This window comes from Odocoileus virginianus, chromosome 25 (genome assembly GCF_023699985.2).
Source record: "Odocoileus virginianus isolate 20LAN1187 ecotype Illinois chromosome 25, Ovbor_1.2, whole genome shotgun sequence".
NCBI lineage: Eukaryota > Metazoa > Chordata > Mammalia > Artiodactyla > Cervidae > Odocoileus > Odocoileus virginianus.
Window position 1 is genome coordinate 38,928,827 of NC_069698.1, and position 15,804 is coordinate 38,944,630.

Consider the following 15,804-nt stretch of genomic DNA (forward strand, 5'->3'; position numbering starts at 1 on the left):
ATAGAATATACAAAAATAATTTTTCCTTCACAATAACTATATTATTAACCAAAAATCATATGAAAAATTTATTTAGTTCTTATGTTTCTTTTAATGCAATTCCCATATTTATTTCACTGATTACTATTGTTGCTTCTACCAAAGGGCAAGTTTTCTTGAAGTATCTAAAAATGTATTTAATGAGGTGTTTAAAAATGAAAACATTCAGTTATTAAAAATAACAGCATCCAATAATGTTTATGTAGTTTTAAGCAAATGTTAATATTAGATCAAATATTCTTTTGAGATATAGTCACTATACTGTATTTATTATGTATCCATTCATCTATGCTATTATAGTTTGTATAGGTTTTTCCCATTTTTATCATTTTATAGTCTATAAGAAACAGTTTTACTGTACATATCATTTTACAACTTGCTATTTTTGCCTATGGTAATTTTTTAATGATTCACTTATTTTCATTCATCTAAAATTACTTCTGCCCTCTTTATCAATTCAGCATAATACCATGAGGGGGGTATATTCATAAAATATTAAAACAGCATAAATATACTACAGTCTATCCATTCCTTTCCCAGCATACCTTTAGAGTGCATGTTTTATTTTATTTTATTTTTTTTTATGGTTTCCAAACTTACAATAGTACTGTTAATGTATAGCTCTATTTGGGTGTATGGTAAGAAATAATAACTGAAAGTTATAAAGTATGCCAAGCTGGTTTCCTAAGTTGCTGTAATAATTCACAATCTCACAGTTCATGAGAATTCATAATTGCAACAGGTATACTATAAGAAGGAACTATCAGATTAGTGTGAAATGGTATTTTTGTTCTTTTTTGCATTTTCCTCATTTGCAATTAGGTGCACATTTTTATATAATTGGCAACATTTTTCCTTCATTGAGTGCTTTTACTTCATATTTTATGAGCTTAACATATTTATAAAATTAATAGTTTGTGAAACATTTTGTGGAGGTTGATTTTAGAAGTCTTCAGTGTGCCTACAAAATTGATTTGCAATTATGCTTCAACATTTATTTAAATATTTTCACATATCAAGAACTTTTATCGTATGATCTTTTTTGCTTTAATAATAAATCAATATTCTGATGCTAAAAACACTTAAGATTTTCTTATCCAAATATTTTTCTTTTCCTCATTTTAGTCTTTAATATACTTTGAACTCATGTGACTTTTTTAACAATTTATTAATACATAAATTTTGCAGTTGTCCTAGTGGTATGTATTCTATTGTTCACATGGAACTATGAAAAGTGAAAGTGAAGTCACTCAATCGTGTCCAACTCTTCAGCAACCCCATGGACTGTAGCCTACCAGGCTCCTCTTTTCACAGGATTTTCCAGACAAGAGTACTGGAGTGGGTTGCCACTCCCTTCTCCAGGGTATCTTCCCAACCCAGGGAGTATAATCTCTGTCATATGTGAAAATTCTTCACCTATATGCTTGTATCAAAGTTTTTGATTGTCTAATTAATCTTTTTGTCTATGAAATTTTCATCACTATATCTGTATGTTGTGGGATAAGTAGTTATTACTTATAAAATCATTTAACGCTAGAGACTGGATTAGAGAAATACAAATTATTATATATGTATATTTCTGTAATATGTACATTAATATATATACATATTTACATAGTATAAGTATCAGTTCAGTTCAGTTGCTCAGTCATGTCCGACTCTTTGAGACCCCATGAATTGCAGCACATCAAGCCTCCCTGTCCATCACCAACTCCCGGAGTGTACTCAAACTCATGTCCATTGAGTCGGTGATGCCATCCAGCCATCTCATCCTCTGTTGGCCCCTTCTCCTCTTGCCCCCAATCTATCCCAGCATCAGGGTCTTTTCCAAGGAGTCAACTCTTCACATGAGGTGGCCAAAGTACTGGAGTTGCAGCTTCAGCATCAGTCCTTCCAATGAACACCCAGGACTGATCTCCTTTAGGATGGACTGGTTGGATCTCCTTGCAATCCAAGGGACTCTCAAGAGTCTTCTCCAACACCACAATTCAAAAGCATCAATTCTTCAGTGCTCAGCTTTCCTCACATTCCAACTCTCACATCCATACATGACCACTGGAAAAATTATAGCTTTGACTAGATGGACCTTTCTTGGCAAAGTCATGTCTCTGCTTTTTAATATGCTATCTAGGTTGGTCATAACTTTCCTTCCAAGGAGTAAGCATCTTTTAATTTCATGGCTACAATCACCATCTGCAGTGATTTTGGAGCCCAAAAAAGTAAAGTCTGACACTGCTTCCACTGTTTCCCAATCTATTTCCCATGAAGTGATGGGACCAGATGCCATGATCTTAGTTCTGAATGTTGAGCTTTAAGCCAACTTTTTCACTCTCCTCCTTCACTTTCATCAAGAGGCTTTTTAGTTCCTCTTCAGTTTCTGCCATAAGGGTGGTGTCATCTGCATATCTGAGGTTATTAATATTTCTCCTGACAATCGTGATTCCAGCTTGTGCTTCCTCCAGCCCAGCGTTTCTCATGATGTACTCTGCATATAAGTTAAATAAACAGGGTGACAATATGCACCCTTGACATACTCTGTTTCCTATTTGGAACCAGTCTGTTGTTCCATGTCCAGCTCTAACTGTTGCTTCCTGACCTCCATATAGGTTTCACAACAAGGGGGTCAGGTGGCCTGGTATTGCCATCTCTTTCAGAATTTCCCACAATTTATTGTGATCCACACAGTCAATGGCTTTGGCATAGTCAATAAAGCAGAAACAGATGGTTTTCTGAAACTCTCTTGCTTTCTCAATGATCCAGCGGATATTGCCAATTTGATCTCTGGTTCCTCTGCCTTTTTTTTTTGTTTCTTTTTTTTTTTTTTTCATTTACTTTTATTAGTTGGAGGCTAATTACTTTACAATATTGTAGTGGTTTTTGCCATACATTGACATGAATCAGCCATGGATTTACGTGTGTTCCCCATCCTGAACCCCCCTCCCACTTCCCTCCACATGCAATCCCTCTGGGTCATCCCAGTGCACCAGCCCCAAGCACTTGTCTCATGAATCCAACCTGGCCTGGAGATCTGTTTCACACTTGAGAATATACATGTTTCAATGTTATTCTCTCAGATCATCCCACCCTCGCCTTCTCCCATATAGTCCAAAAGTCTGTTCTAAAACCAGCTTGAACTTCTGGAAGTTCACAGTTCACGTATTGTTGAAGCCTGGCTTGGAGAATTTAGAGCATTACTTTACTAGCGTGTGAGATGAGTGCAATTCTGTAGTAGTTTGAGCATTCTTTGGGATTGCCTTTCTTTGGGATTGGGATGAAAACTGATCTTTTCCAGTCCTGTGGCCACTGCTGAGTTTTCCATATTAGCTGGCATATTGAGTGCAGCACTCTCACAGAATCATCTTTCAGGATTTGAAATAGCTCAACTGGAATTCCATCACCTCCACTAGCTTTGTTCGTAGTAATGCTTTCCAAGGCCCACTTGACTTCACATTTCAGGAGGTCTAGCTCTAGGTGAGTGATCACACAATTGTGATTATCTGGGTTGTGAAGATCTTTTTTGTACAGTTCTTCTGTGTATTCTTGCCACCTTTTCTTAATATCTTCTGCTTTTGTTAGATCCATACAATTTCTGTCCTTTATTGAACCCATCTTTGCATGAAATGTTCCCTTGGTATCTCTAATTTTCTTGAAGAGATCTCTAGTCTTTCCCATTCTGTTGTTTTCCTCTATCTCTTTGTATTTATTGCTGAGGAAGGCTTTCTTATCTCTCCGTGCTGTTCTTTGGAACTCTGCATTCCAATGGGTAATATCTTTCCTTTTCTCCTTTGCTTTTCACTTCTCTTCTTTTCACAGCTATTTGTAAGTTCTCCTCAGACAGCCATTTTGCTTTTTTGCATTTCTTTTCCATGGGCACAGTCTTGATCCCTGTCTCCTGTGCAGTGGCATGAACCTTTATCCATAGTTCATCAGGCTCTCTGTCTATCAGATCTAGTCCCTTAAATCTATTTCTCACTTTCACTGTATAATCAGAAGGAATTTGATTTAGGTCATACCTGAATGGTCTAGTGGTTGTCCCTACTGTCTTCAGTTTAAGTCTGAATTTGGCAATAAGGAGTTCATGATCTGAGCCACAGTCAGCTCCCGGTCTTGATTTTGCTGACTATCTAGAGCTTCTCCATCTTTGGCTGCAAAGAATATAATCAATCTGATTTTGGTGTTGACCATCTTGTGATGTCCATGTGTAGAGTCTTCTCTTGTGTTGTTGGAAGAGGGTGTTTGCTATGACCAGTGTATTCTCTTGGCAAAACTCTATTAGCCTTTGCCCTGCTTCATTCTGTTCTCCAAGGCCAAATTTGCCTGTTACTCCAGGTATCTCTTGATTTCCTACTTTTGCATTCCAGTCCCCTATAATGAAAAGAATGCCTTTTTTGGGTGTTAGTTCTAAAAGTTCTAAGACCTACAAGAGTAGGTCTTCATAGACCAGTTCAACTTCAGCTTCTTCAGCATTACTATTTGGGGCACAGGCTTGGATTACCATGATATTGAATGGTTAGACTTAGAAACAAACAGAGATAATTCTGTTATTTTTGAATATACTTGTATCTAAAAATATGCTCAAGTATAAGCTTTATGTATTCATAAACACATGTAGGCATAAGTATACTTATAGGCAGTCAAATTTGTATACCTGCATATATGCATGTATATTCATATTTTATGTAATTTATTGCAGCTTTACATTCATATATTTTTATACATGTTGAATATGCATATGCATATTTCCATATGCTTGACTATGGTCTATCTATGTTTTTCAAGTAATTTAATTATAATTTTATTTCAATTTTAACATTATTCTTCCTGAATTTTCTGCAGTACTCACTGATTACTTTTTTAAACATTTATACTTTAAATTTCTATTATATTTTTTAATCTTCGTGGGTTTTGTCCTTTTTTCTTAGGTAAGTTTATCAAGGTTTAGGTATTTTGTGACTCAAAACATGGAAGAAACTTTTGATATTGTTGGCCTTCTGTGCTTTTCTTTAATTTCTAGCTTATTCATTTCTGTTGTTTAGTATATTCTTAGTCTTTACTTGGTTTTGTCAACTTAACTGAGTATTTCTAGACATTTGCTTTTTTGGTTCAAAATTCATTGTATTTACTCCCTTGCTTCATCCCACAAGAACTACTCTATTTATATTTTTTCAGTTACAAATTGTTTATGATTTTCGTTTTACTTTCATCTTTGTTCTGTTATTTATGAGTATATTTTAATATTTTACAGTTTATCAGATAATCCGAAATCATAATCAAATTTTCATCAATGTGAAAATATGAGGATTATAATCCAGTTCCTTTGGATTACCATTAAGCTTACATTTTCAGCTTAGTATGTGGGCAACAATAGTAGACAACATATGATTATTTAATAATGTGTATATTTCTGTTATTATAAGGTCTTTTTTGCTTTAATAATACATCAATATTCTGAAGCTTAAAACACATTAGATTTTCTTATCCCAATATTTTTCTTTTTCTCATTTTAGTCTTTAATCTACTTTGAACTCATGTGACTTTTTATATTGACTTATATTTGTCCATTGTTAATATTTTACACCCTATCTGTATTTTTTATACTTTATGTTTATTTCATCTACTGCTTTCTAAGGGATCTTGACTAACCTAGTGCACCAGAGGCAGAACATATAAATCTGCCTTCAAAGTTTTGCTATTTAAAAAAATTCATTTTTCGGTCACATTGTTTAATGGGTGCTACATCAGGATGCCTATACAATCTTTATAAATTGCTCATCTTAGCATTAATTCATGATGCATTAGTTCTTTTAATGTTTTTATTTTATTAAAGTTTTTCTTCTGATATTAAAAACATTATGTTAGCATGTGCTTTAGGTTGCACTTTCTAGTCCTTATAATTCAACAATTTTTGCAATTATATTTCATATATGGTTTTAAAGATAGTCTAAATAGCACATGGGGCAAAAATTTAAAAAAGGGAATCAGAATGTTTTATGAATTTGAAATGGGCTTCCCTGGTACCGCAGATGGTAAAGAATTTGTCTGCAATGCAGAAGACACGGGTTTGACAACTGGATTGGAAAGATACCCTGGAGAAGAGAATGGCTACCCATTCTAGTATTTTTGCCTAGAGAATTCCACAGACAGAGAAGCCTGGTTGTGGATTACAATCCATGGGGTTGCAAAGAATCAGACACAACTGAGTGACTAGCACACATACAAACACACACACACACAATCCTGAAATAAATTAAAACACAACATACCAACATTTGGGGCTGCAGCTAAAGTAATGCTTAAAGAAAAATATATAGGCTTATATATTTCTTTTAAGTATGGTTAAAATTTACAATGATCTCAACTTAAGAACATATAAATTGAAAATATTAACTTAAATATAAAATATGAGAGAAATATAAATATAAGAGTAGAAACCAATAAGATAGAGAACAGATGGACAACATGGAAAATTAATGAAATAAATGTCTGATTATTTAAATAGAAGAATAAACTCTAGTTTGAAGCTCTCCTGGAGAAATGAATGGCTACCCACTCCAATATTCCACCTAGAGAATGCCATGAACAGAGGAGCTTGGCAAGCTACAGTACATGGGGGTCTCAAAGGTAGACACAACTGAGTATGGATGCAAACATTCAGTTCAGTTCAGTTCAGTCACTCAGTCGTGTCTGACTCTTTGCAACCCCAGGGACTGCAGCACGCCAGGCCTCCCTGTCCATCACCAACTCCCAGAGTTTAATCTAACTCATGTCCATTGAGTTGGTGATGCCATCCAACCATCTCATCCTCTGCCATCCCTTTCTCCTCCTGCCTTCAATCTTTCCTAGCATCAGGGTCTTTTCAAATGAGTCAGATCTTCACATCAGATAGACAAAGTATTGGAGTTTCAGCTTCAGCATCAGTCCTTCCAATGAACACCCAGGACTGACCTCCTTTAGGATGGACTGGTTGGATTTCTTTCCAGTCCAAGGGACTCTCAAGAGTCTTCTCCAACACCACAGTTCAAAAGCATCAATTTGCCTTGGGGATGAACAGCAATCATTCTATTGTTTTTGAGATTGCATCCAAGAACGGCATTTTGGACTCTTTTGTGGACTATGATAGCTACTCCATTTTTTCTAAGGTATTCTTGTCCACTGTAGTAGACATAATGGTCATTTGAGTTAAATTCACCCATTTCAGTCCATTTTAGTGTGCTGATTCCTAAAATGTCAACGTTCAATCTTGCCATCTCCTGTTTGTTCACTTCCAATTTGCCTTGATTCATGGACCCAACATTCCAGGTTCCTATGCAATATTGCTCTTTACAACACTGGACCTTGTTTCCATTGAAAGGTTGTTGCTGAACGATAAGACGCTGGGATTCTTGGCCTCCGGATGAGATGAATTCAATCCGGGGCCAGAGATGAGGCTGGATCACTCAGAGCTTTTGTGTAATAAAGTTTTATTAAAGTATAAAGGAGATAGAGAAAGCTTCTGACATAGGCATCAGAAGGGGGCCAAAAGAGTACCCGCTTCCTAGTCTTTAGCTGTAAGTTATATAGTCACTCACAGTCTGTTAATGAAAAGAAAAGAATGTCTTAGAATTTAGAATGGCACCAGATAATTCATCCCTGGCCATAAAACAAATGACTTGAATCTTGTAGAAGGGCAGTTTACCAAACAAATAGTTTCATTTACATAGATTAAGGGAACAATATCTGAGTAAGTAGGTTAGGCCATTTGGCCAACCAACTTGAAGATAGAGTCTGGGGTATATTAACATAGCTTAAGACAACATTTCCATAAGAAAAAGAAATGTATTGGTTAACTCAAGGTTTGAGAGTAGTTAGCTTCAGGTAAAACCAGGTGTCGGGAAACACAGCATTTTAAGAGAAACCTCCTTTTAAATTTGTATAGAGAAGAAAAAAAAATATCGCTGGTTTGTTTCCTCCTGTTGCTTAAGAGAGATAAAAATGTCTGGCATTTGCAGCCTATTTCCTCTGTTTGGAGACCCCGGGCCTTCCTGCCTGTTACCCTCTCACCATCACCAGTCATATCCACAACTGGCTGTTTTTGCTGTGGCTCCATCTCTTCATTCTTTCTGGAGTTATTTCTCCACTGGTCTCCAGTAGTGTATTGTGCACCTACTGACCTGGAGAGTTCATCTTTCAGTATCCTATCTTTTTGCCTTTTCATACTGTTCATGGGGTTCTCAAGGCAGGAATACTGAAGCCGTTTGCCACTGTGGGCTTCCCTGGTGGCTCAGATGGTAAAGCGTCTGCCCACAATGAAGGAGACCCGATTTCAATCCCTGGATTGGGAAGATCCCCTGGAGAAGAAAATGGCAGCCCACCCCAGTATTCTTGCCTGGGAAATCCTATGAACAGAGGACCCTGATAGTCCATGGATTAGCAAAGAGTCAGACACAACTGAGCAACTTCACTTTCTCTAGTGGAGCACACTTTGTCAGAACTCTCCAACATGACCCATCCGTCCTGGGTGGCCCTACATGGCATGGCTCATAATTTCACTGAGCTAGACAAGGCTGTGGTCCATGTGATAGATTGGTTAGTTTTCTGTGATGGTGGTTTTCAGTCTATCTGCCCACTTATGGAGAAGGATAAGAGGTTTATGAAAGCTTCCTGTTGGGATCAACTGACTGAGGGGGATACTGGGTCTTGCTCTGATGGGCGGGGTATTGCTCAGTAAATCTTTAATCCAATTTTCTGTTGATGGGTGGAGCTGTGTTCCCTTCTTGATATTTACCTGGGGCAAAACTATGGTGGAGGGGATGAGGATAATGGTGACTTCCCTCAAAAGATCCCAGGCAAGTACTCCTACAAGACCATGCCCCCATCCCTGCAGCAGGTTTTAGAAAATGAAAGAAAGCTATTGGGCATTAATGTGGTGAGACCAGGGAAAAGGGGAACAATTGTATTTGGAAAGGAATGGAAAGCCCAGATCAAACACAGCTACTGGATCATAGTAATGAGGCTAGATTTTATTTGAAGTTAATGGAAAGTTTTCAGAGAATCTTATTCAGAGGAATGACAATGGCTCATTTAAGTTTTTGAGGATATTTGTAGATGGCAGAAAAGGTCTGAGGGTCCCAGGAGTGAAATCAAGAATATTTGTGAAGATGTTTTTTTGATACAGTAATAGGAGGAACAGACATGACTGAGTGACTAACACTTTCACTTTCTAACCCATGGATTGAACCAGGTCTCCTGTATTAACTTTTAGAGAGTTTTGGTAATTTTATAGACTTTGTCTATTTAATAAATGTTGTCTACTGTTCATTTTTCTCATAGATCCTTAGATGTTTAAGTTAGCCTGATTTTTGAATTCTCCTTCCTCCCTGTGCTTAGTTATTAAGTAATGCCCGATCCTTTATGACCCTTGGACTGTAGCCCACCAGGCTTCTCTGTCCATGGGATTCTCCAAGAAAGTACTAGAGTGGATTGCCATTACTTTCTCCAAGGGATCTTCCCAGGTATAGAACCTGCATCTCCTGCATTTGGAGAATTCTTTACTGCTGAGCCACATGGGAAGTTCACTTTTCACATAGGATTATATTTAGTATATTTAATAGAGACTGAATCGATAAACAAATGTTTTTCCATAGAGAACTCCAGATTTTAAATGACTGCATTGCTGAAATTTACCAAACAGTTAAGGAAGAAATAATACAAATATTACATAAGATCTATCAGAAAGTGAGAGGAAGAATATGTCCTAGAACTTCAAAAAAATAAAATTTATTTTGAAATATTTTGTTGTACAAAATTTTCCACAGTATCACATAGATGTCCCATAAATTCTTCATCCAGTTCCCTTTTAAGTAATCAAGTCTTCCTGGAGAAGGAAATTGCAACCCACACCAGTATTCTTGACTAGAATATGCCATGGACAGGAGTTTGGTGGGCTACAGTCCATGGGCTTTCAAGAGTCAAACACAACAGCGACTAAACAACCAACCACCACTCAAATCTTACATAATCATAGTACATTGTCCAAAAAAAAAAAAGAAAAAAAAATTGACACTGGTATACAATTTAAACCTGAAAACAATGTTTAAATTCTTGTATTTCACCAGTTTTTACAAGCACTTCTTTTTTGAGAATATTTTTATAAGGTTTTATCCAATCCCTAAGAAAGGCAAGGCCAAATAAAGCTCAAACTACTGCACAATTGTACTCATCTCACACACTAGTAAAGTGATGCTCAAAATTCTCCGAGACAGGCTTCTACAATACGTGAATGGTGAACTTTCAGGTGTTCAAGCTAGTTTTAGAAAAGGCAGAGGAACCAGAGACCAAATTGCCGACATTAGCTGGATCATCAAAAAAGCAAGAGGGTTCCAGGAAGACATTTATTTCTGCTTCATTGACTATGCCAAAGCCTTTGACTATGTGGATCACAATAAAATGTGGAAAATTATGAAAGAGATGGGAATAGCAGACCACCTGAACTGCCTCTTGAGAAATCTGTATGCAGGTCAGAAAGCAACAGTTAGAAATGGACATGAAACAACAGACTGGTTCCAGATAGGAAAAGGAGTATGTCAGGGCTGTATATTATCACCCTGCTTGTTTAAATTATGCAGAGTATATCATGAGAAACACTGGGCTGGATGAAGCACAAGCTGGAATCAAGATTGCTGGGAGAAATATCAATAACCTCAGATATGTAGATGACAGCACCCTTATGGGAGAAAATGGAGAAGAACTAAAGAACCTCTTGATGCAAATGAAAGAGAAGAGTATAAATGCTGGCTTAAAGCTCAGAAAACAAAGATCATGTCATCCAGTCCCATCACTTCATGGCAAATAGATGGAAAAACAGTGGAAACAGTGGCAGACTTCATTTTTTTGGGGGGCTCCAAAATCACTGCAGATGATGACTGCAGTCATGAAATTAAAAAGCACTTACTCCTTGGAAGAAAAGTTATGAACAACTTAACATATTAAAAAGCAGAGATATTATTTTGCCAACAAAGTTCTGTTTTGTTAAGGCTATGGTTTTTCCAGTAGTCATGTATGGGTGGGAGAGTTGGACTATAAAAAAAGCTGAGTGCAGAAGAATTGATGCTTTTGAACTGTTGTGTTGGAGAAGACTCTTGAGAGTCCCTTGGACTACAAGGAGATCCAACCAGTCCATTCTAAAGGAGATCAGTCCTGTGTGTTCACTGGAAGGACTGATGTTGAAGCTGAAACTCCAATACTTTGGACATCTGATGTGATGAAATGAATCATTTGAAAAGACCCTGATGCTGGGAAAGATTGAGGGCAGGGGGAGAAGGAGACGAGAGAGGATGAGATGGCTCGATAGCATCACCGACTCCATGGACATGAGTTAGATTAAACCTGGGAGCTGGCGATGAACAGGGAGGCCTGGCATGCTGCAGTCCATGGGGTTGCAAACAGTTGGACACAACTGAGCGACTGAACTGAACTGACTGACTGCAAGTATAACTCCATGTAACTATCATCATAATCACACTACAAAACTGTTCCATCAGAATTATTCCACTAGAAATAATATATAATCCAGCAATTCCACTCCTGTGTATTTATAAGTATAAAATAGACACACTAATTCAAAAAGATATATGAACCTATATTCACTGCAGCACTGTTTACAACAGCCAAGATATGGAAGCAACATAAGTAAGGGTCCATCAACAGGGGAGTGGATAAAGAGGATGTGGCATATGTATGAAAGTAAAGTCGTTCAGTTGTGTCCAACTCTGCGACCCCATGGACTGTAGTCTGCCAGGCTCCTCTGTCAATGGGCTTTTCCAGGCAAGAATACTGGAGTGGGTTGCCATTTCCTTCTCCAGGGGATCTTCCCAAACCAGGGATCGAACACAGATCTCCAGCATTGCAGACAAACTCCTTGCCATCTTAGCCACCAGGAAAGTCATATGTATATATGTAACATAAAAGCCATAAAATAAAATCTTGTCACTTGTGGCAGTATGGTTGGACCTGAAAGGTATTATGCTAGGTGACAAAGTCTGACAGGGAAAAATAAATACACTGTGATTTCACTAATACGTGGAATCTAAAATTACCAAACAAATGAATACACAAAAGTAAACAGAAATAGACTCTTAGATACTGGTGACTGATAAAGTGGAAGCAGGTAGTGGAATGGATAAAAGACATGAAGGGGATGAAGAGATAAAAACTTTCACCTATAAAATAAGTAAGTCACAGAGATATTATAAACACATAGGTAATAGTGTAAATAATATTTAACAATTGTACAGTGAGTGATAATAAAACTGGTCTTAACAATGTGATAGTTTTATAATATATAAAATACTGAATTACTATGTTGTACACTTTATTATAATACTGTAGGTTACTTATAGCTCAATCAGAACTAAATTAAATATTTAAATCCTCCAAAGAGAAGATGGTGATTTATGTTAAAATGATTGCAGAAACTGCTACAATTCAACATTTCTGTTTAGTGGCCATAGGTTTCAAATGTGTGCTTCAGTGTTAGTGATTAATTCATTGAGCAGCAATTTATTGAAGTGTTCTTTCTCTCTATGCTAGGAACTATTTAAATATTACTGAAAACAGAAATAAATGTGGCTTGGCCTTAGAGAGCTTTTAGTCAGTTGGAAAAATGTAAACTACATAAAAAATATATAAATAATTATGTTTATGAATAATAGGGGACTGATTTTAAGGTAGTAGTTCCCAAATTTAGGCTAGATACTAGGTCAGAAGTCCTGATTCCTGGTTCATTTTTTAATTTAATCATAGAAATCTTATTTAATTTTGAAAGTTTAAATATCAAGTATAACAAAATGAAACACTAGAAGCCTTTTGCAGGTAGATATCATCATCTTCATCATTGTCATCATCATGACAATGATGCTTGAAATCTTTTGTAGTAAAGTACACTGCAGTTTAGGGAAAAATGACCAAAAGTCTTGTAAGTCTAACCTTATACTGGAAAAAATTACCTGATTAGAAATGATTTCAGAAGAAAAAATAAATAAAATGTATGAATTTTTTTAAGATCCTCCCATCACTGTCTGAATGCCATCTGTCTGATCTAAAAATAAAACATTTGCATTTTCCCTTTTGAAAAAAAAAAAAAAAGATCCAAGAGCCAGTTTCCTTTGACAAGGAAAAAGAAGGCAGTACTTACTGCGGCACTTTTTTAAGCACACAAACATAAGACAGCTAGAGACAACTTATAACTGCTGGAAATTTTCATTTTTAAGAAAAGTTTTGGCTTGTCTTCTAAAGAGAAAATTGAAGCTCCTATGTCAATCCAAACAATAAAAAAATAAACAGCATATAAAGAACCCAGATGTGAGAAGGAATGCAAATCACCATAATAAGAAGCTGAGAAAACTACTCAGCAGGATCCAAAAATAATTAGGAACTGAGTGAGCATATTGGTAAAATATTAAAAGTACTTTGAAAATTTTTAAGTGACAATACAGTTAGTAGATTTTTTTTTCTTGGACAGTATGATGAACTTTCTTTGAAAATAGACTACCTGCCAGTGAGTGTTGACAGTTGTTGCTATATTTATTTTTCAAGTAAACACGCAGATGGTGATGGCAACCATGAAATTAAAAGACGCTTAGTCCTTGGAAGGAAAGTTATGACCAACCTAGACAGCATATTAAAAAGCAGAGACATTACTTTGCCAACAAAGTTCCGTCTAGTCAAGGCTATGGTTTTTCCAGTGGTCAGGTATGGATGTGAGAGTTGGAATGTGAAGAAAGCTGAGCGCCAAAGAATTGATGCTTTTGAACTGTGGTGTTGGAGAAGACTCTTGAGAGTCCCTTGGACTGCAAGGAGATCCAACCAGTCCATCCTGAAGGAGATCAGTCCTGGGTGTTCATTGGAAGGACTGATGCTGAAGCTGAAACTCCAATACTTCGACCACCTGATGTAAAGAACTGATTCATTGGAAAAGACCCTGATGCTGGGAGGGATTGGAGACAGGAGGAGAAGGGGATGACAGAGGATGAGATGGTTGGATGGCATCACTGCCTCAATGGACAAAGGTTTTGGTGGACTCCGGGAGTTGGTGATGGACAGGGAGGCCTGGTATGCTGAGGTTCATGGGGTCGCAAAGTCGGACGCGACTAAGCGACTATACTGAACTGAAGTAAAACAGAACCGAAAGAAAGTGAAGTCGCTAAGTCGTGTCTGACTCTGTGAGCCCATGGACTGTAAGCTATCATGCTCCTCCGTCCATGGGATTTTCCAGGCAAGAGTACTCAAGTGGGTTGCATTGTCCCTCTCCTGAGGATCTTCCCAACCCGGGTCTCAAACCCAGGTCTTCCGCATTGGAGGCAGACGCTTTACCATCTGAGCCACCTGGGAAGTGTTATTTATGTGAGATGAAGTCCTAATAACTAGAAATGTTTCAGTATGTTTGAGCACCACCTACGCTCGAATTAGAGGACAAGGAATACCTGAAATTTTATCACAAATATGCTTGGTTTATCTAGATTTCCAGACTGAAAAACTCTCACATGTGCACACAGACACAAATAAACAAAACGCAAGAAACGGAAAAGCAAAACAAAACCCCTCAAAATATGAGTTCTTCTTAGTAGAGTTCTAAAAATGTGCTGCTCTCTTCATTTTAATAGAATCATGACTCTTCTAAAAGCCCTTTTATTTGATGGATTATAAAAACAAACAACATATCTTATCCAGGTATATTAACAGCACAAAGTGTCATCTGTAATAAAGCTTTCCAGTTATAATGAAAGACTAAATTTTCCATTTTGTTGGTGGGTTAAAGTTTGAAATGATTTAGAACTTGAGCTAATATTATAAAAGCATGTGTCAATATGTATTTTTCATTAATGAAGATTTCAAGCCACAAGTCAATTATTTTTTCTCAATTTTGAAGAGATAGAGCAGGTGAAAAACTATCATGTAATCAGAAAATAAAAATGAATTTTATGGGGTACAGCTATGTATTTTAGGTAATGATAACTAATAAATCATATGCAGGTAAAATAGTTTACAGATGGATGCTGAAGAGCCTGAGATGGCCCATGGATGAATCCAACAGACAACACAGATGAAACAGCAGCAGCAAATGGAATGAATTTGCTAAATAGAGACTTTATTGCTTTTTGAATGCTGAAGTTGAATAATTTAAATATAATATATATACTATGTTTCTCTGACCTCCCTCCCACATTCTATAATGGTTTCTGTAATTATTTCTAAATTACTAAATTGGACAGTCACTTGACATAATTTATTGTGTCAATTTTTCTCTATTTCTTCTTCGAATGTCTTTGTCAATCTTGTCAGGAAAGACATAGATATGGGCCTTATAAATGTTGTGACTTCTTGCATCCTACTGACTACTTCCCAAATAACATTTTGGCAGTGATATTTCAAATTAAATCATGCTGATAAGGTGTGGAGAATCTTTTTCCAGTATATTCATTCAAAAGTAGATATGTATTCAATGTCTATCTAGTTAAATAAATAAGTGATGTCCTGAAATTTCAAATATCTCTGGGCAATTTTTTTTTTTCTATTTCTGTTTGTGCTTATTATTTAAGATGGATAGGTAGCATGCTGGGTGGTTAGTGGACCAATTCTTCAAACTCCCTCTGGCCACAAAATTCCTTTCACCTGCTGTGAGCGCAGTTTGGCAGGTGGATTCCTTCCTGCCAATAAATCTCTTAGCTCTCCTCATCCATCCATATACTGTGGTGTCTGGTAATTAACTGACCGACACAAAACTAGTGT

The 15,804-nt window shown here is 36.7% G+C and overlaps 1 non-coding gene across 1 annotated transcript; it reads right to left on the reverse strand.

Annotated features, from left to right (window-relative positions):
* Positions 1–14,334: 14,334 nt before the first annotated feature.
* On the reverse strand, positions 14,335–14,406 carry TRNAW-CCA (transfer RNA tryptophan (anticodon CCA)). The gene has a single exon. It is a non-coding gene; the product is annotated as a tRNA-Trp (tRNA).
* Between the last annotated feature and the right edge of the window lie 1,398 nt (positions 14,407–15,804).